At 45.8% G+C, this 21,690-nt stretch overlaps 1 long non-coding RNA gene across 2 annotated transcripts in view; it reads right to left on the reverse strand.

The window, feature by feature from the left end:
* Window positions 1-21,000, reverse strand: part of LOC125947281 (uncharacterized) — a 23,959-nt gene extending 2,959 nt beyond the window's left edge. Inside the window, exons 1-3 of one of the 2 annotated variants that reach the window (XR_007468147.1) lie at window positions 20,808-21,000; window positions 13,121-13,226; window positions 8,578-8,643 (exon numbers count right to left, since the gene is read on the reverse strand). This is a non-coding gene — a long non-coding RNA (uncharacterized LOC125947281). Of the gene's footprint in view, window positions 1-8,559; window positions 8,644-13,120; window positions 13,227-20,807 lie in introns of those variants that run through there. The other variant, XR_007468146.1, reaches the window with a different exon arrangement.
* Between the last annotated feature and the right edge of the window lie 690 nt (window positions 21,001-21,690).

The following is a 21,690-nucleotide window of genomic DNA, read 5'->3' on the forward strand; positions in this document are numbered from 1 at the left end:
GCCTTCCTCACGACATGCCCCAGGACCTTAATAGATCTGCTGGCGAAAGGGCATTTCTTCGTGTTGATATGAAGACCAGCGTCGGCAAGCCACGTCAGAACTTCATCTAAGCGTTGCAGGTGCTGAGGAAGTGTTGATGAAAAGACGACAATGTCATCCAGGTAGCAGAGGCAAGTTTTCCATTTCAGGCCACGCAGCACGGTGTCAATCATGCGTTCAAAAGTCGCAGGTGCATTGCATAGCCCGAATAGCATGACGTTGAATTCGTAAAGTCCATCAGGGATGGCAAACGCTGTTTTTTTTCTTTATCGTCTTCGTGCATGGAATTCGCCAATAGCCGGAACGCAGATCGAGGCTCGAAAAGTATTCGGCACCTTGTAGTGAATCAAGGGCGTCGTCAATGCGAGGCATAGGGTATACGTCCTTTCGAGTGATCGTATTGAGGGCCCGCTAATCGACTCAAAAGCGCACGGAACCGTCTTTTTTCGAACCAAAACAACCGGAGATGACCAAGGGCTAGCTGAGGGCTGGATGACCTTCTGTTGTAGCATGTCCGCGACATTTTCTTCTATGATTTTACGCTCGGTTAGAGACACGCGGTACGGGCGTCGGCGCACTATGAACGCTTTGTCTGTCTGAATGCGATGTGCTGCAGCTGTGGTTTGACCCAGAGTAGACAAATGGACATCATAAGAACTTGTGTGTTTGTTCTACAAAGCAAGCAGCTGCTGCATCTGTGAAGGTGGCAAGTCACTGCTGATGGCTGCAGTAAGGGTGGAGGGAGAAGCAGTAGCACAAATATAAGGGTCTTTGGAAGACATAGCTGTAAGGGGCGCGACGCATACAGGCCCTGGGTCGGCCGCGCAAGCCACTGTGGTGTTTTGCGGAAGGGGAATTTTCTCCGATGTCGCGTTCGTGGCGGTTACAAGCACCGAGCCATTGTAAAATCGAGCTACACCTGTTGTAAAAGCGATGCCTTTATGAAGGCAACGGGAAGAGGGCAAGACCAAGACGTCACCATGGTCGATATTGGTCGACATAATGGTAATAAATTCGCAGTCGGCCGGGAGGCAGTTCGGTATCTTCCGCAGCGATCAGGCGCAACGGCGTGTACGTGTCTTCCCCAAGTAAGTAGTCGGTGTCCGTAAGATGCACGACGCGTTGACCACAACAAATAGCCATGCACGGAAGCAGAATACAGAAAATCCCACCCTAAAATAAGTTGATGAGCGCATTGGGACATCACAGCTAATTGTATATGGTGCAGAATATCATCGATCAGGACAGGGGCAGTACAAAGAGCGGAAGTCGAACAGTGTCTCCTTGGGCTGCAACTAGCGTCGGTCCATTGTAGAAGAATAGTCGCCAACATCCGGCTGAAGGCGAACAGACTCAAGTTCGTCCAGGCGCTGACACGTTGTGACGATGACAGCGATTGTAGCGGCGTTCTTGATGGCAAGGGCATTGAAGGCGACTGATCTAATGCGTTTCAGATTGTGGCGCGCTTTGTCTGACTCTGACATAGATGAACTCACACGGCGGCAAAGCGCAAGAACATCCTCGATATACGATGTGTAAGACTCGCCTGGCTGGTGTTGGCGAGTATCGAGGGTTTTCGTTGCGATGGTAGAACGAACGGCCGGTTTACCAAATACTTGGCGGAGCTGCTGCTTGAAGGCAACCCATTCAGTAAAGTCTATCTCGTGGTTGAAGAACCATGTCTCCGCCACACCCGTCAGGTAGAAGGAGACGTGGTGGAGCTTGTGGGGGTCGTCCCAGCGATTAGCGGAACTTACTCGCTTATAGCCGTCCAGCCTGTCTGCCACATCTTCCCCCCGAAGACCAGCGAAGAGATGGGGGTCACGCTGGTGGCTGCTTAAGATGTAAGGGGTGGCTGGTGGTGTCAGAACGATAGCGGTAGAAGTGGAAGGTGGTACGTCCTGAGACATGCTAGCAGACATTGGGTGCAAGCGGCGGCCTGAACGTAGTTCCAGGAGGTAGACTGAACGGGCAGAGGACTGAGGATGGAAGAGCTACCTCCACCACTTATGACGTCTCTGTTGGCACGACGTTTATTCGGCCCGAGTACTCGGGAGCGAAGCAGCAAAGGCACACACCCGATAATGATGATCACCCATAAGTGAAGATGAGGATCGAGCAACGTAGAATAATGATGATAATGTACAGATGAAGACGTGTGCAATACATGCCTACAATATATATATATATATATATATATATATATATATATATATTGTGAGCGCTATTTATGCATAGCGTCGTCGTGTTTTGTTTGTTTTTTTGTATGCGAAAGCAATATATACTCCAGTACGCGAAAATTCGGCGTTGGCGGTGTGAATGAGCGACGGCACCAAAAATGACCGATCCCGCAAAGAGTACAAACAAGAAATTCGGATTGACGTCAGATTTCTCAGGCAGGTTCTTATAAACAAAGCGAAATAATGGCTTTGAAAAAAAAAATGACTGTGGCTTAGCTCAATCATGCCTGGGTGTGCGTAGCGAGAGGTACGGTTAATCTTATTGTTTAGCTTGGATCTCTCTACGGTTACATCTTTATCGTTTAGCTTCGTACGTCTGAGTGTTTACGTTTGGTTGTTACCTCTCGTTAAGTTATGGTTACATTAATGACTAGACATTGTTAAAGTGTAACGTATTTACTTTGAAAGTCTTCATCTTGCTTCTCAATTGCCACACAGGTGAGGCGGGAAGATAAGGGGTTGTCGTCCAGTGACGAACGCGTTTGGGGTGCTATCCTCAGCTGAATCCACTCGCCGGGTCGTTTCGTACTTGCGACGCTTCTCGAGGTGTGCGGCTCGTTCTTCCTCCGTCTCCTCGGCTCGCTGCCTCCTCTTGGTGTTGTTCCGACGACGAAGCCTGGCTTCTTTCAGCCTCTCCGACTCACTTTCCATATCTGCCGACGAATCCCACCGAGCCGCCCCTTCTATATATACGATGCAACGCCGGCTCCTCCTCTGTTGCAACGCGGCTTCACCGGCTCCTCCTCTGACGTCATGCCAGATGTACACGGCGAACGCTTGCAACACAACTGCGGCGGCGTGGCGCGTAGCCGCGCCGTGATAACTTGAGCAGGGTGACGCCAGATGGCGCGGCGAGCGGCGCTGCCAGCTGCGGCGGTTGCTAGGCAATGGCTCCTTCCTTCCTAATAGGAATGACCAACAGTGCGGGGTGCAATTTGTGCGGGTGCGATGAGACTTTAGAGCACCTTCTGTGGCACTGCCCATCCTTCGATGCTCAAGTACTCTATAAGCTAAACTGAGCCTGTCAGATAATAGACTGCTCTCGGAGGAAAATATACTTGTACCATGGCCTATACATTCTTTCATGCGAAAGGCCATAAAAGCCCTTCTGCACTTGAAGGCTACTGGACTGGGTTTAGCCCTTCGGGCTACTGAATGGCGATCTGCGAGCTATTGACACCGGCGATAGCACGGAGAATTCTATCATCATCACCAGCCTATATTTATGTCCACAGCAGAACGAAGGCCTCTCCCTGCAATCTCAAATTACCCCCGTCTTCCGCTAGCTGATTCCAACTTGCGCCTGCAAATTCCCTAACTTCATCACCCCACCTACTTTCCTGCCATCCTCGGCTGCGCTTCCCATCTCTTTGTACCCATTCTGTAACTCTAACGGTCCACCGGTAATTCATACTACGCATTACATGGCCAGCCCAGCTACATTCTTTTTTTCACTTAATGTCACTTAAAATATCGGCTATCCCCGTTTGCTCTCTGACCCGCACGGCTCTCTTTCTGTTTCTTAATGTTAGGCCTAACATTTTTCATTCCATGGCTCTTCGTACTTGTTCTCGAGCTTCTTTGTTAACCTCCAAGTTTATGCCCCATATGTTAGCACCAGTAGAATGTGTACCTGGCCTAAAGAAAGAAGCCGTTGGCGTGTATACAGCAAAAACAATTCGCTGAACGCCATTGACAGAAATCCACAAGTTGGCCGCAGTCTTATGCTCGAAGCTTGGCTACTGCACGAACATGTTGCTGCACTTTGGCAGCACCTCCTATCGAACAAGCGCAGGTTATTCGTGAACCCGCTTAGAGCTCGGCGTGCCCTTTCGCAAAATAAATGAGTTAGTACGCAGGCTGAGTACAAATAGGCGAGTACAAAAGCCCCTTGGAACGTCAACGTTAACCGCGAGTGGTATCGAGATACCGTGCCAAGATTCTGGTGCGCCGCACACCGGAAACTTAGGCAACTTTAGGCAGTGTATCAAGTAGCACTAAAATACCGTAGCCAAGAAACATGCGGTCGCCAATGCACTTGATGAAAATCACCTTAACACAGGTATCAACATTTATTGGCATTCTGCGACTATCATCGCCACGGTGAAATTACTCTGATCGCGCCTTCTTTTGGTACCGTTATTATTCAATCTACAGCAGATATGCTTATCTGGAGACGTAGGACTCTACCCGAGATACAGACCAGTTCATTGCGCCATTTACTGCGTATATAAGGCATGGCCATGCCTCCTTCACATTTCTGAGCAAGAGGCCCATACGAGTCTGGAAATTTCATAAACGCTGTTGACTGTGAAGAGTTGTTTACTCTAAGAAAATGCTTGCCCCTCGCCAGACGATGTTTAATTGAGCGCTGACAATCGTCGTCGAAGGTTTCTGCACAATGTTAGTAATGAGATTGAACAAAAGATATTTACCTCTTGCACGGAGCAAGAAATCTTCCTCCGTGACCTCTTGCTCCATACACCGGCAGTTATGTTTAACATAAAAGGCCCTGAAAACGCTAATGAGGCTGCCGCGGGCGTTCTGCGGATGCATGTAAAAAAATCCGTTTTCTTTTGCTTTGTTTTGTCACCGAGCCGCTCAAAGACTGTCAGAAATACCGCAGTGGAGGACTCCGTATTAGTTTATAGCAGCGCGTTTTTTATTATCTGCGTTCAAAGTACGATGCCGTAATTTCTGTTGCATCTCGCATCAATCAAAACGAGGCCGACGTAGCGAGGACTGTAGCACCTGACGTCACTCTATCTGCCATAGGGGAGACGGTTACAATCTATGCGAGTCGACGAGCAAAGCTCTATCGGTAAACGCAACAGCCGTTCATGTAATTAGGTTGTAAAAAAATCACCTCCCAAGCACTCCGTATAGATGGTTAACCAGCGAAGCTGAAACGTGCGGCTCCAGTGTTTATGACTGGGTTAATCCCGACGGCTCATAAAAGTATTTCTCAATTGTTGGTTACGTCTTTGCGTTTCTGAAAGAGGTTACACATACGTTCGGCTGCGACGGAGAGAACGACTAACTTACGGTATGCCCGCAGTCCACCGTTGTCGGTTGCGTTCGATGTCTCGAGTTTGCTCAACGGCGTGGTTAGCAGCATTCGCCCGCCATTGCCGCTGGCGGTGCTTGAAAATTAAATTGCCTCAAAATTGAATATGTCCGTTACGTAAGACAATGAATCGCTCATGCACCCTTAAGCAATTGATCATATCCCCGTAAACGCGGGCTCCCCATTACGACGACAGAAGAGAAGTGGAATTTTACGCTGGAATGATGAGCGGCAATGGAGCCAGCCGTGGAAGACGACGGCGACGACGAACGCGGGAGCAGGTGGCACGAGCGCGTGCCGAGCACGAGCTCAACCCGAGGGGCGGCCAATGAGCCAGCTGTGGAAGAAGACGACGACGACGACGCTCGAGCCAATGCTGATGGTGATCGTTTTCTGTATACAGGCGATGGACAGACGCTTTTTCGTTTCGCCCATATATACCCATATAAAACTTATCTTTAAAAGAGTTTCACTGTTCTTTGGACGTCGTCTGGCGTAGTACTTCTTAGGCACATGCAGGTTTTATAGCAAAGCGTTTATTCGACCTTTTCCGGTGTTCAGCGCTGGCTGTTCCTTCGCCAAATGTATTTCTGAATATATATGGACATTTGAGGACACTGGGTTATGTGACGGCTACTCTTTTGCAGAGGTGGAAATTAGGGCGAAGGTGTATATAGGCGAATAGACTACTTGCTGGTGGCTGCTGTCTGGACTAGTAGACAACTTAGGTCACAGGTATGCGCCACTGTGTGTGCACGAAACCGAGACTTCGGCACTGGCAATGTGACATTGGGTATTTGCCTTTTCGTAGTGAATCCCCCAGAATGGATGTGATATTGTGAGACAGAAGGGCATGAAGCTTTAAATGATGATTTAGGCACTAGGCATGTGCTACTGGTATGAGGTCATTCTTGGCCAGTAGCCCAGAATGAATGCGCAACGGTGACACAAGGGGTATGGCGACCTATATTTAATAAAGTGAAACTGCCTTTCCCTCTTCCTTGGGGTTTAGTATTGGTCATCGTTCAAGTCAAGTAGGTAACCTGATCACCAAGCAAAGCAGCGCCTATGCGTGCGTTGTCACTGATGGTTCAGTAGTCAGTGAGCGTCACGGGACCGAAGTACATTCTAACTGCCGAGTAAGTTGAAGCCAAGTAGAAGCATCTCGCTGAACAGGCACGTAAGCGTTATGCCACGAAGTAGTATTATATACTTCTGCACTGTTACGATTTGGTTTTACTCAGTCAACGCGGAGTTGTTTGCCCGGGAGTGTATTTACACTTGCATGGTTCGAATTATTCTGGCCACCACTGAGACTAATTCGCAGTGGGGAAAAGAAACAACGAAGCCGATTGTTAACGAGACATGAACACACACACAAACCAACTAAACAAGATACCCAGACTAATAGAAACGTTCATGCAGTTCCAGATATTGTCAAAAAATAAACAAGTATATAAAACATTAAATCCCGTGATCGGTCACAATTACTTGGCATGCGTTACTGCAGCTGCACGGGGCGCCGTTGCGACGGCCAGTAAGCTGCAGGGCGTCGGCCGCGTGAGGATAAGACGCTGCTTGCTTCTTGAGGATCATCCGCAGCTCAGCCAAGGAGTCGCAGGAGGTGAGCAGGAAGGGATTGCCGTCAGCAACATGCCACCAGGACCCACCAACACCAAATGCAGGAGGTAGTACACAGTCCGGATTGTCGCTGAAGTCATGAAACTCGGGCCCGCAGCCCGACAGCTTCGCTTCTCCGCACGGCGCTCTTGAAGTCTTGAGGCTCAGACCCGCAGCCCGACAAACTCGCTTCTCCGCCCGGCGCTCTTCAAGTCTTGAGGCTCGGGCCCTATAAGCCCGACAACCTCCCTTCGCCCCTTCCGCACACCGGCCTTCCTTCTTCCAGAACGCCGCCTTACTTCTCTTCTTCTGCTCCCTTTTCCAGCACCCGTGTCTTCATGATTGGCTGTTGGCCGAGGTGACGCGTCAGACGAGCTCGCGCCGAATCCCACCATTATTTTCTTTTATAGTCAATGGCCGTCCGCCGCGCCAGACATGCGCACATTAGTCTTTGCACATGACATGCAGAAAGGAACTATGTAGATATACAAAACACATGGTGGCATTCTTGTGAACTCTACATAGACAACTCGCGCACTCATTTCATAAGAATGCGCATAAACATCAATAAACTTAAGCGCAGACATACAAAACATCCCTGCACGTATTTTCCAACGTGTGCGTTAGGTCTGTCTAATGTTTTATTGCCATCTACTCCATTTTACTGTTTGAGTCTTTACATTTTCGGGGGGTAAACTCCATGGCCTACGTTAATGAAGACACAACATATGCAAGCGCAAGTCGTATGTGTTCAAGTCCTATATATATTTCAAAAAAGTATGAAGTGATTGGGAGTATTAGGATGGTTTCCCCTAAAAATTTGCGGCGCATTCACCCTATCAAGATTATTGACGATGTACGTGGTTATTGACGATTCTTTCTTCTATGAGGTGTGCATGTAATTAGTGATTATACGCGATGGATTCTTGTGATGGTGGAATTAACAAGACATATGACTCCTGACACGTAACCAGTAATTAAGTTTGCATCAAAGAGGTTCATTGAAGACTATCAAAGACCGATTGGCACATACCCAGTACTCCAAGTCAGCGTAATTGAACAGCGGTACCTACCCTTTCCCGCATCTCAGTAACCCGTGTCAGCGTGAAAGAAGTTCGTTGGAGAGCGGCACATATGCACACATTGCACCATACTCAGTGGCTCAAGTTGGTCTGACGGTTGGTTTCGGACTCTATGCCATCAGCACAGCAACCCCTTGCGCTACCCATTCGAAGACCGTGCACTACCCCGTGACCCGCAGGTAGGCGGGAAAACGGACGTGACACACACACACACACACACACACACACACACACACACACACACACACACACACACACACACACACACACACACACACACACACACACACACACACACACACACACACACACACACGTACGTACGTACATATATACATACATGGACCCTGGAAAATGCGTGAAGTACCTTAAGAATGCTAAGGCAATAAAATATAGCAAATGACGAGTGCGATATAAAACGCCACCTTACATCCTAAACGCCCAATACATTGTCACTTACTTATCACTGAAAATACATTCAAATAAGTTATTTTAGGCACTTTCAAACGAAAGGATTATTTGTACTTACAACTTCGTAGGCCCACGTTGGCTCCGCTCACCAAGTATTTGTGAGGGTACGCCGCAAGCAGTGCTCCTGGTAATTCGAGAAGAAATGAAAAAAATACAATTACATTAGTAGTTCAAGCCTTTAGAGTCAATAAGACTGCCTTGACGTTTTTGCTAACTTTTGAACTTCCGCAAGATTATGCGCATACTTTATAGATCTCGTGCTTAGGCATATGTTTCTAATAATTGTGCAATGAGTGAATGTATATACATTCGTTTTAATTGCAAGGCACAGTCTCTTCAAAATATTCTTGAGAAAAACATTAACCGACAATTACGAAACTCAGTAATACTAAATTTTAGCTCGGCTCCATACGTGTTTTCATTTCGCGATATATTGGCTCGCGTGGACAATGTCTCGTGCGACACGCTCAAAACGGAGCGAAGTGTGGCGCGACTGTCTCGCTAATCGGGAGATCGTGAGAGGCAGGGTGTGGCTGACAGGTGGGCGCAATTCACAGCAGCCGCCGCAGACAGACCTCTGCTCAGGCAGCGCATTGGTGAAATGACGACGCGTAGAGTGCCTGGATGCGTGAGCCTCCGCGAACGCAGCGGAGGCAACCGCGTGCATCGAGGCACAATAAAGATGGATGGATGTATGAATGCTAGGAGCGTCCCTTTTGGAACAGGGCGGTAGGTTGCGACACCAAGCTCGTTGTTATATTACCTACCTACCTACCTACCTGTAATAAAAAAAACAAAAAAAACATGACAAATTTTTATCAGCAAACTGTCACAACCCGTAATGGGAACCTTGTTTTTGTACGCTGTTTTTCGTTTCCCTAAATTTCTTCCACCAATATTCCAATCGCCTCTTACTAATCTCTATTGTGGACATCTTTACGTTCCCCCTGGTCTGGCTGAACCCAAGCGCTTCAAGAATGCCAGAGGTGCCTAAATCGTAGATATCTTCACATTCTAATAGAACATGCTCCATCGTTTCGCTAGCTTTACCGCAGCCTGCACATGCTTCTTCTTTATTCTGCCTGGCTTTATAAGTGAGCGTTCTGAGGTATCCTGATCTCGCTTCGAAAAGTAAAGAGCTTCCCTTTGATCTATCGTATCTTGTTTCTTTCCTGATTTCATTTTTTTCCTACTGAGTAGTTACTCATAAAAGGTTTCTTTTCCTTTGCCGCCACCCATGAGATTGTCTCAGCCTCTCCGACTTTGCACTTGACATTCTTTGTTGCCATGTTACTTACGATACGTGTCACGTACATGCTGGTAAGCTTCCTCTTTCTTTTCTTCACTGTGAATCAATGTTCTTCCTGTGAAAATATCTGAATGCTCTCCCAACCCATTTACTTTCTTCCATATTCCTCAGTCCTTGCTCATTATCAATTTCACTCTGCGCTTCCCTCACTTCAAAACTTGTCCGGCCCATATCACCCTGCACAGCTTTATCTGTAGTCTCCCGTGAGCGCCCAATGCGAGGCGTCCATCTGACCTTTGGTTGCCATCAAGTCTTGATTGTACCCCTGACTTTAAGCAAACAACCGCATTTCCAAATGTAAGTCCTGGAACCATTACACCTTTCCACATGCCCCGGAGCACCTCGTACTTATTGTATCCCCATAGCGCTCTGTGTTTCATTGTAGCCGCATTTCCGTTATTGTTTTTTCCCTGTTTCCATGTGTATTTAGCCTTTGTTTATCCATATACCAAGATATTTATATTATGTTACCCAAGGTATTTCCTGGCCCTGTATTGACACTGTCCATTGTTTTCATTGAATACCATAAAACCTGATCTTTAGTGCTAAATTTCAGACCTTAATTCTCGCCTTCCTGTCCACAGATATTTGATAGACGTTGCATATCACATTGGTTGTTAGCTAATAGCACAATGTCGTCGGCATAAAACAAACCTGGAAGCCAAATGCACTAGCATTGTACCTTCTAGTTTGTATGAGAGATTAAACCCGATATTGCTTCCCTCTAGCGCCCTTTCCATCCTTACCATGTAGATCATAAACAGCAGCGAGGATAAAGGGCACCCCTGTATCAACTTGCTCCTTCTCCTCATCCCTTCCCATTCAACTCAAACTGTATTCTCTAGGTAAATCTCTCAAAAGCTGCATACAGACGTTGCTTATGCCTTCCTCGTCCAGAATATTCCACAGTTTGTTGCGGTTTACGTTGTCATACGCTCGGGTATTAATATGCAGAAGACAAACATAATGTTCAATAGCCTGGCAAGGAAACAAAAATTCAGGATCGCCAGTCAGCGTCTAGAGTCTGTAAAAAAGTACGTTTATCTAGGTCAAATACTCCCAGGGGTTCTGATTATGAGAAGGAAACTTACAGAAGAACAAAATTTGGTTGTAGTGCATACGGCCGGTATTGCCAAACTGACTGGGAGCTTACCACTATCGTTGAAAAGAAAAGCGTACACTCATTGCATTCTACCGGTGCTAACATATGGGGCAGAAACTTGGAGGCTAACGAAGAAGCTCGAGAACAAGTTAAGGACCGCACAAAGAGCGATGGAACGAAAAATGTTAGGCCTAACATTAAGGGACTGGAAGAGAGCGGTGTGGATCGGAGAACAAACGGGGATAGCCGATATTGTAGTTGGCAAAGTGGAAAAAATGGAGTTCGGCAGGCCATGTAATGCGTAGGATGCATAACCTGCGGACCATTACAGTTAGAGAATGAATACCAAGAGAAGGGAAACGCAGTCGAGGACGGCAGAAAACTAGGTGGGCTGATGAAGTTAGGAAATTTGCAGGCGCAAGTTGGAATCAGCTAGCGCAAGACAGGACTAATTGCAGATCACAGCGAGAGGCCTTCGTCCTGCAGGGGACGTAAATATAGGCTGATGATTATGATGATGACGATTATGATGACATCTACAGGCTATCAACTCCAGGCTTAACGATATGGAGAAGAAATTTAAGAGACTCAAGATCCGGGTCACAGCGACGGAAGAAACACTGGCAGGGTATCACACAGCACTCTTTCGCTCAGCTAAGCAACACGTCGAGTCACGGTAGAGGCATCCAGACCATCACCTACTACCGCAACCAGAACGATTGCATATGGCCAGTGATAAGACAGTTTGGCAAGGGAGCTGTAGGAGCTTCGAACGTAAAACTCCAACAGCTCATACCATCTCAATCCGCTCCGCCAGACGTCATTGCACTCGAAGAAATCTGATGTCATGCTAAAGTCTCTATCTATAAGGCATATTACAGTAAATTGGCAGAGAGGTATACCGCTACCCCGCTGCACATGAACATAACCGCTATTCAGCACGAAATTACTGCGCCGACATTGACCTCGTCGTTGTCGAAGCATACTACATATCACATATAATGGGCCCCAATAACGCTATAGCATTCCACTCTTAAAGGCGAAGCTTAAGCGTCTTCCAAATGTTCACTATGACTGCAGCCACAGTCCAGTGAGCTGAATGCCCAGCTCGGATGCGGAAGATTCGTGCTTTTATCCTCACCGCAGGGCAACCCCCGGTTTAAAGGTGGGTACAAGCAGCCCCCGGCCAGGCGCTTCCAGCTTTTGAGGGGTCCGTTGCTTAGGAGAGGTTCGCATAGACGCTATGCTTGCTCTGTAAGAACCAAGGCAAAAAAAAAAAAAAAACACCCCAGCAATCTCTCCACACACGTCACTATGCTTTTCAACCAAGGTAGACTGCTCACGTAATGATGTACCCGCCCGCAGGATAGTTAGAAGGTAAAGAGGGCAGATGGTTGGGCAGAAAAGAAACGAAAGTAGATTAGACATGAATTCTAAACAAAGGTAAGAAAAGGTAGTTGTCCGGTTTCCCCCAGAAGGGTGAATCAGGAATTTGCGGGACGTAGAGCTAAAGCTGTGCATTGCCGCTGCAAAAGGACCTTCAGAGTACAAGCATTCGACGTCGTCTCAAATGCCAGTTCACTACATTCGGCTGACAAGCTTGGCTGAGGTGGGCTTTTCACACAAAGGTTGCAGTCTTCTGAGCTGGAGTCCGTGGTTTTGTATAGCACCCCAAAGGGCAGCACGCCGCAGACGCCCCTGTCGTGCGCAAGGCCGCAGAACGTTGCCTTCATTACTGATGCTGAATAGAATATGGAAGCTAAAATAACGCTGGAAGTTGAAAAATGTGTTTTCTTAGTCCAGTACAAGAGTGCTAATTTGGGCTAGTTGGTAGAACATCGACTTTCTGAAACAGCAACGCAGACAACACAACTATGGGATTGTGTTGCCGTGTTCCCATAGTCTTGTTTGCGCAGTTGCTCGTTAATGTCACATTGAGGGATTAAAATTAAATTATGAGGTCTTACGTGCCAAAACCACAATCTGATTATGAGGCATGCCGTAGTGGGGGACTCCAGAATAAATTGGACCACCTGGGCTTCTTTAACCTGCACATAAATGTAAGTACACGGGTGTTTCTGCATCCCGCACCATCGAAATGAGGTCACCGTGGCCGCAATTTCATCCCGCGTAAGTTGTAGGATTCTAAATCAGATATTCATGTCCATGAAATTTCCAAAATATACTCACCGGTTATGTACAACACATAATCAACATAAGAAAAAGCCATTCTTTGGTCTCGTACTTCTTTAGGGAGGTTTACAGATGAAAAAAGTTTACAACGCAAGATGATTACCTGGGACAGAACGAATAAAACATTCTTAGTACCAAGCCAAAAATTTCACCTTACTGGCGTGATAGTTGATACGTTTCTAATAAAAAAGTATCGAGCCAGGACAAAATGTAAACGACTAACGCTTTCACTTTTCTATATGTGCCATTTTATCGTACTTCTATTTCCTTGTAGGACTTGTGTTCTAGGTTGCTATTGCAATGCCATGGCAAAGAAGATCCTCTGCAATATGTTTTTACAATATTTTATGTATAGTTGTTTTATGGCACAGAAAAATTTGTATACTCCGAAGGAGAGGCAACTACCAAAGCAAAATGCAATAGCACACTTATCTTAATTTTTTAAGTCTAAAATAATAAATAGATTATAAGATAGTGAGAAAAAGATAGAAAAGCCATTACTGGGGAAATGAACTGGAAATAAAACCTGCGTTTTCTGACATGCAACTCCGTGTATTCGTTTTAAGTTTAAAGCGTAAAATTGCAGATTCAGTTTTAGAGAAGACAGTACGCCTTCATCATTGAGATTTTTAAATCATTTGGCATTGAGATTAAACAAAACTAAATGATGTGCTTTAGATATACGCTATACCACCATGGAAAATAATGTTCTGAAACCTGGCAAAGCGGCTGTACCAAGTTTCATTGCGATCACTAGAAAACAATAACCAGTACAGGAAATACCCTGTGGATACGCGGAAGACGCCGATTGCGAGAAGAATACAATATGATTGAGCTATTTTTGGAGGCCGTGTCAATGATTAGTCACATTCATAAATGAAAGAATTACCTATAGTCTGGTGCCCTGTGGTGGTTTGACGTGGCGGTTAACGCCAACGTTATGGTTTACAACATGGTGCAAGTCAGTAATGATTGGTTGAGGGTTTGAGGGTTCACTACATTTTGTATTCGGAACCTTTGTTTTTATTATTTAAAGAGTTTTACCCTGCATCTTTGACATAAATCAATGGAACGCGCGAGCAGCCATGAAATGAAAACTGATAGGTGCAATGCCCAGGTATGGCAATACAGTAGTGGAAAGAAGAAACCAAAAACAGTAGCGCTTTCAAAGTAGGAGACGTCCTTTACCGCTCCAGATAAGCCAGCTGAAGGATCCACGTGGCGCAAGTGAAAAGTCGTAGATTGGAACATTTAGCCTGTTTCGGACAGCGACGATTAGAGGTGCTCTACACAGAGTCCCGTGTTCTGCAGAGCTTATCCCAGACCCCTCAAACACAAATGAATCATTTATTTGACAGAACGGGCCACGCATTTGTACGTGACCGCTTCTCAATGCGATAGGCGAGTTGACGCAAGCTAAAAGCTGCCGTTAGTTATAAAATGCTGTAAATATTCTTGTATCTTATGAATTTCTTGGTAGCATTTCTAACTAAAGGGTGATTTTCTTGACCCATTCAGTGGCGCTGAAACCAAACCAGCAATTCATCTGAGATTTACATGCGAAAGGGGCACCTAGCCGAAGTCACTTGCGTTACACACACACAAACATCTTAAACAGAAACTGACAACTCATTTCTTGTAAGGCATTTAGGCAGGGAGATGCTAAACTTAGAAAAATATAAAAGAATGCCAGAAAGAGTCCCGTGTTTTTTTTTTTTTTTTTATTGACATCAAAATTCTTACTATGTATAACATGCTCAACAAATCGCACCGGTGTGCTCCGGGGCTATTTCTCAAGGATCACATAGCATGTTTACTGCCTCATGAAATATTACATAATCTCTAAAAAACATTCTGATAAAATAACATGCATAAGGTTTCAAAAGTCATGCAATGTTAATGTCGAGTAATTTTTCAATACCATTTTAGCTCCTGTCGGTATATGTTCTTGTCAATAAAGAGTCATACCTCAAGGAACAATAATTTGTATCGGCTTATGCATGATGTATCTTTTTTGAAACGAGACAGTGTCTGGCTACTTGGGAGGCATGACCGTCGAAAAACTATTTTATGAATTTAAAAATTTAAGCCCCTCCCCTACCTCCCGGGAACAGTGGTGCACGCGAAGCTTTTACAAGCCTAGGGGAGTGGTTGGTTAGCTTTATGAGTGTTTGAAAGGTTCACGGGCCCACTGCCGCTGCCGTTCCTTCAACGCAGCGTGCTCTTCGGCAGAACGAACCAAACGTGGCCTCCCCATCTGACTGGCGGGCCTCAACTGGCGGGAACGGCGAGCGCGAGGCGAGCGAACACCTGATCACGCTGTTCCCCTCCTCCGGACGGAGGGACGCCGAGCGTTTGAGACGTTCACGGGCCCTCTGCCACAGCCGTTCCTTCAGCACAGCGTGCTCTTCGGCAGAACTAACTAAATGTGGCCTCCCGATCTGACTGGCGGGCCTGAAATGGCGGGAAAAGGCGGGCGCGAGGCGAGCGAACACGGGATCACACCCTGTCCCTCGTCCGGAGGGAGGTGACGCCTCTAATTGGCTGGGGGTATGGCGTGATTAATATGCAGAAGACAAAGATAAAGTTCAATAAAGTTCAAGAATTCAGGATCGCCAGTCAGCCTCTAGAGTTTGTAAAGGAGTACGTTCATCTAGGTCAATTACTCACAGGTGACCCTGATCATGAGAAGGAAATTTACAGAAGAATAAAATTGGGTTGGAGTGCATACGGCAGACATTGCCAAATCCTGACTGGGAGCTTACCACTGTCGTTGAAAAGAAAAGTGTACAATCATTGCATTCTAGCGGTGCTAACGTATGGGGCACGAATTTGGAGGTTAACAAATAATCTCGCATCGCACAAAGAGCGATGCAACGAAAAATGTTAGGCCTAACGTTAAGACACAGGAAGAGAGCGGTGTGGATCAGAGAACAAACGGAGCTAGCCGATATTCTAGTTGACACTAAGAGGAAAAAAATGGAGCTGGGCAGGAAATGTAATGCGTAGGATGGATCACTGGTGGACCATTTTTTTTGAGGAGGAAACACTTTATTAAAGACCTGAAATGAACGCGCAAAAGACTGTTTGGACCGATAGCTTAATAGCTAGTAGCCGGTCCAATATTGACTTTGCATACAGGTTATGTACAAGGAGAAAAACAAGCAACGCTCACATGTAACATGTCCTTGAAATGTAAGCATAAAGTGTTACTTAAAAACACACTATACCAAATTCTAACAACCACAGATTCATACTTATGCAATTGAACAATTCTCTGAAGGAAACAAACATTTCACAACCCAAATCAAAGAGGAAAAACAAAGAAAAACAAAAATACGAAAAAGAAAGAACAATCACGCAGCAGTAACAAGACATTTCACCGTTCTGTTTGGTTAGATAAGTAATACAGTTTGCAACTCATCTCAAAATCTCTAGCTACGTTTATTTCTATTGGTAGCTCATTCCAAACTTTGGCGCCGGCAAACTGAATTAGCCGTTCACCGTACAAGTTATTACATTTCGGTAGGTTAAAATTGAGATTAAAAGCATGCCTAGTATCACGGTTTGGGAAAAAGAAAATGCTCGACGGTAATGGAGAATTAGTTTGAATAATGTTGTTTATCGTGATGCAGATCTTATAACTTCGCAATGACATAAAAGATAAAATACGAAGCTCTTCAAAAAAATTGTGCTTGATAGGCAGAATGCGCTGGAGCTATAATAATCCGTAATGCCCGCTTTTGAAGACGCAGTAAAGGCGATAAGTATGTCACATATGTAAGTCCCCAAGATTCAATGCAATAGCTAATGTGAGAGTGACAGAACGAAAAGTATAGAGATCTAAGCACGGAAGATGGAAAATACTGCTTGGCTTTTATCAGAGTGTAGCACCCGAACGCTAATTTCTTACATACATTGTTGACGTGGTCCTTCCAATGTAAATGAAGGACCCTTCAACCTTGTAACCTTTAGAGATACAGAATGGAATACCAAGAGAAGGTAAGCGCAATCGAGGACGGCAGAAAACTACGTGGGTTGATGAAGCTCAGAAATTTGCAGGCGCAAGTTGGAATCAGCTAGAGCAAGACAGAGGTAATTGGAAATCGCAGGGAGAGGCCTTTGTCCTGCAGTGGACATAAATATGTGATGATGATGATGATCATGATCATGATGATGATGGTGGCATGATGGTGGCATGATGATGATGGCATGATCGCGCGTGCCAGCTGCGCGCGTCACGTCTACTTCTTCATGCGCATAAAACTTCATGCATATAATGGGTGCGTATGATTAACCGACTGTGCGACTGTGGCTGTGGCTGAATCGGCTAGCGTGATGATATCGCAACCCGGAGGTCGATGGTTCGATTTCGCAGCCCGCCGAGCAATTTTTATTTTTTCGCGGCTTGAGTATTTCGTACGCCAACAACAACGGCAACATCAACGCCGACACGAGTGAGCAATAAAGCTTCTCTTGAAAAAATAATTCAGCATCGATGCCGCCGCAGGCTAATAAATTCCTCGCACTGTTCAGAGACTGCTTCAAATTATTTGTACTTGTACTTAAGAGCCCTGTTGGCAAGCAACACGACTAATCTTTTTTGTTTTTAACTTTAGTTATTTACAAATTCTGCAGGTCACTTATGTGCGGCCCAAGTAGGAGTGGGTACAGCTCAAAGTATTGAGCACCGTAAGTTAGGTACAGAAAATGTAAGTACAAAACGCTTACAAAAGAACACTCAAGGATAAACTTGAAATAACAATACACATTAAGAAAAAAAAAACATTCTACGCACCCCAAAAAAAAAAGACAAAGCCCACATCGACACAACATGCAAAATTAATCATTTCATAGATGCAAGTACATTTTGTTTTAAGAGTAAGCGAGATGAATTATTCCCATCTGTTACTGTCTTCAGAAAAAAAAATTGGCAGAGAGACTTCAGACTGCTTAGGTGTGGGAATGCGAAAGCATTAGTCCCTTTGCTGAAATCTGTAGTCAGCCAGATGGCTGCGACGTGACGTGTGTAATCACGCACGCACTAGGCACACCTTTAGTCCGCCAGAATGGTGGAGCCTCCGTGGCCTCGGGAAGCGTGCTCGTCTCACCCCCCGAAGGCCCAGATTCGATTGCCACCCACACTGAAATTTACCAATTTGCTTTTCAAGGCCATGAATTTACTTTGTTTATAGGAACCTCCCCGAGAAATGTGACGTCAATCCGAGTATTTTTGGCGCGTTTTCACTCGTTGCGTCATCGGCCATTTTCTGTACCATCCAGGCCCGTAGCCAGGATTTTTTTCCTGGGGGGGGGCACTTGCTAAAGGCCTTGACTATTGGAGGAAAGCACGTATTTTTCAGTAATTATTTTTCGGTAACAATCGCAGCATGTACATTATGTGACTTTTTTCAATACTACAAGAAAGGAGGGGGGGGGGGGGGGGGCAGAAGGGTCTCAGTGGCGGCAAAGACGGTAGCGCAGCCGCCCATCACTGTTAATCGGGCGCCGACAGTCGGGTGCGGCGTCCTCTGCTCTTTTGTGATGCTGCGGGTCGCTTACGCGGCGGCCGGCTCGGCCGATGTACTCAGCAGCGTACGACATGGGCACGGAAAGATCTGCTCAGTCTTGCACAGGGTGAGCAGCTGTTGACAAGTTTCCGTGCGCAGCGGGGTGGCGCGAGCCCTGCTGGAGACCCCTCTGGCTACGGGACCTGGTACCAATAGGGTGCCTACATGCAACGCCGTTTTAGGTACCAACGCTAGGTCACGCTGCCACCGACCACCGGACTTTTGCGTAATGGGGCACCTAATACTATTGCATTTAAAATGGGCACTCGCTATGTTCGTTCGTGCGAATACAGGCAGAATAAAAATAACGATGGTCCCAAAGGTTTCGTTGTGGCACGCCAGCATTTACGGCAGAGGTGCTGAAATAGTTATTGTCTACGCACACGAATGGTTTTCTTCATGACAGATATGAGTCAATGCAGGTGTCTAACTGAGAGGCAAACCAAGATTATTAAGTTTATTGAATATCCAGACTGTAAAAGCCGGTTGAATGCTTTACTAAAGTTGAGCAGTAATACAACAATTTGGCTAGATTTGTCTATAACTGTCGGGAAAGAGTAAGTGATGGGAATTGGCTGTGTTGTGATGGATGGGCACTTGCGATAATCGCGATGATAAGTTTGCCTAAATATTCTATCATGTACTCTGAAATTATAAGTTCCAAGATCTTGCACGGCGAACTTGTTAACGATGTAGGCGAAACCATGTGATTTTCTGCCATGTTCCAGCGCGCGATCATGCTCTGTGTTCCGCTTGCGTCTGCGTCATTGTTCGTGTAGCACTGGTTATACCGCTAGTCTGGTGTTCTCGTGCACAGCACGCAAAAGTTTGTGGTACGCGAACCGAGACCAACGCAACAGCTCGCGCCACGCAGCAAAAAGCGAGAGAGAGAAAAAAAAGAAGGCGTGGTCCGTGACGTATGCGGCATGCGATCATCCAGCTCCGGTATGGGAGAATGCAAGGAAGGAATTTCGCTAGCGTAGGCTAGACGGGGGCAAATGGAGAGTGTCTATCTTGGAGGGGATGCTCTCTTCCTGAAATGATGGGTTCACGGTACTAAAATATTTCTATCTCGGCTATTGATGCAACATTTTGCGAAATTCTTGCGCCAGAACGCTCCCTAGAGGGCACGAATAATCAGCCTATAACCATGAAATCGACGATACTAGAGATTTGAGAAATTATTGATTAATCCAAACAGCTTCAATGATTCTTTTAAGTGCCCTTTTCACTTACCGACGTGCCCGGAAAAACGAAGCAAGCGGCTCGTATGACGCTAAAAATAACGCGAAACTTAGTGTTCAGTGCGCATTTGGCATTGCACATAAATAACCAGTGTCAAAGTTTCAGTACTCATCACTCGTAACCTGACCCGCATTTTTTTTTTCGATATAAAGTTACAGAGACCTTTGGTTTCTCCCAGTGCAACGGAAATATTAGGCATTTGCTACAATGCCTGCCAGCAGACAGAAAAGGGGGGTCTAGTAATTTTTTAGCGAGCCTCAAAGTCACCCACGCTCTTCACAAGTTTACTACAGATCAACACTAACATTCCCTCCATTTCCACTAAATATACCAACTCCGTGTATTGTTGCTACTTTAGGACAGCGGGAATTAACGCACGCATAAAACGTTTTCGAATGCTTCTCGACAAACACATTTGCTGAAAAGCTAGACTAAAGTTGTCATTCATTAATTAATTATTTATTATGGGGTTTATTTACTTGCCAAAACCACGATTTGATTATGAGGCACGCCGTAGTGGACGACTCCGGAAATTTGGACCACCTGGGGTTCTTTAACGTGCACCTAAATCTAAGTACACAGGCGTTTTCGCATTTCGCCCTCATCGAAATGCGGCCGCCGTGGCCGGGATTTGATCCCGCGACCTCGTGCTTAGCAGCCCAACACCATAGCCATCGAGCAACCACGGCGGGTAAAGTTGTCATCCAGAATATTGGAGCAGTTGCATATTGTTAAGTGCAAATACATACCTGAAAGTAAAAAAATGCTTGGCAGTGATAATGCTAAGATTCACTAACAAAATATTTCGCGTATACGGAGACTGAGACGTGTCGATCTCAAAAAAAAAAAAAAAGGGTAAGGACAACTACCGGTTAACTGGTGCCGCAGATGGTTGTTCCACAACAGTTTCTGTCGCACTGATGTTGATGAAAACTCCGTTTCCTTGGAAAACGCACGGACACGTTGTTCTTTGACGTTTTAAAGAGGGAATATGCTAAGTGTTTTATACAGCAACATTCCATGAGGCGACATTCACGATTCGTATTTTGGAAATGTCGAAATGAACTTCTTGTCTTTTTAGGGCTTTAAACTAAACGTGTAAATGCGGAAAAAAAGTCCTGCATGTCTCTTGCCAAATCTGCGCACGACAATAGCATTTTAATAATTTTAAACATTTATTCTCTTTATTATTTTATTCTCTTTAACATTCTTATTAGAGGGACTCGTTTGAGCCATGGTGTAGAGTTGCTATCTTCTTCGACTGTACATCGAGTGCACTAACGTCCTTTGTAACTCCAATTTTGTATTGTAATACTATTCTCCTGTTCAGGTAAAGCCTTCCAGTGTAGCAGTGGCGCACCGGCGGGGAGGGGTTTCGGGGGTTGTAACCCCCCCCCCCCCCCTGAGGCCGACTTAACCCCCCCCCCCCCCCTTTTGTTTAACCTCTTTTCTTTCCTTGCGCATTTGAGTACTGCCACTAAGATGTGAGACGCGCAATCGTCTGAACACTCGCAAAAAGCGCATTTTTTGACAATTTCCCGTGCAGAAATTGAAATTAGTGCTGTTTAGATGGTATTGGCAAACTGTCAACCCCCACCTGGCAGAGATCTTGGGTGCGCTACTGTAGTGTAGTCACTTGCCATACAATGGCAGTAAGACGGATAAAAATACACAGTTCAGATGCTGACATCTTGTTCTACGGCAAAAAGAATTTACGAAGTTGAATTTATAAAGAATTTATGAATTCACTGC

This window comes from Dermacentor silvarum, chromosome 7, assembly GCF_013339745.2.
Source record: "Dermacentor silvarum isolate Dsil-2018 chromosome 7, BIME_Dsil_1.4, whole genome shotgun sequence".
Classification (NCBI taxonomy): Eukaryota; Metazoa; Arthropoda; class Arachnida; order Ixodida; family Ixodidae; genus Dermacentor; species Dermacentor silvarum.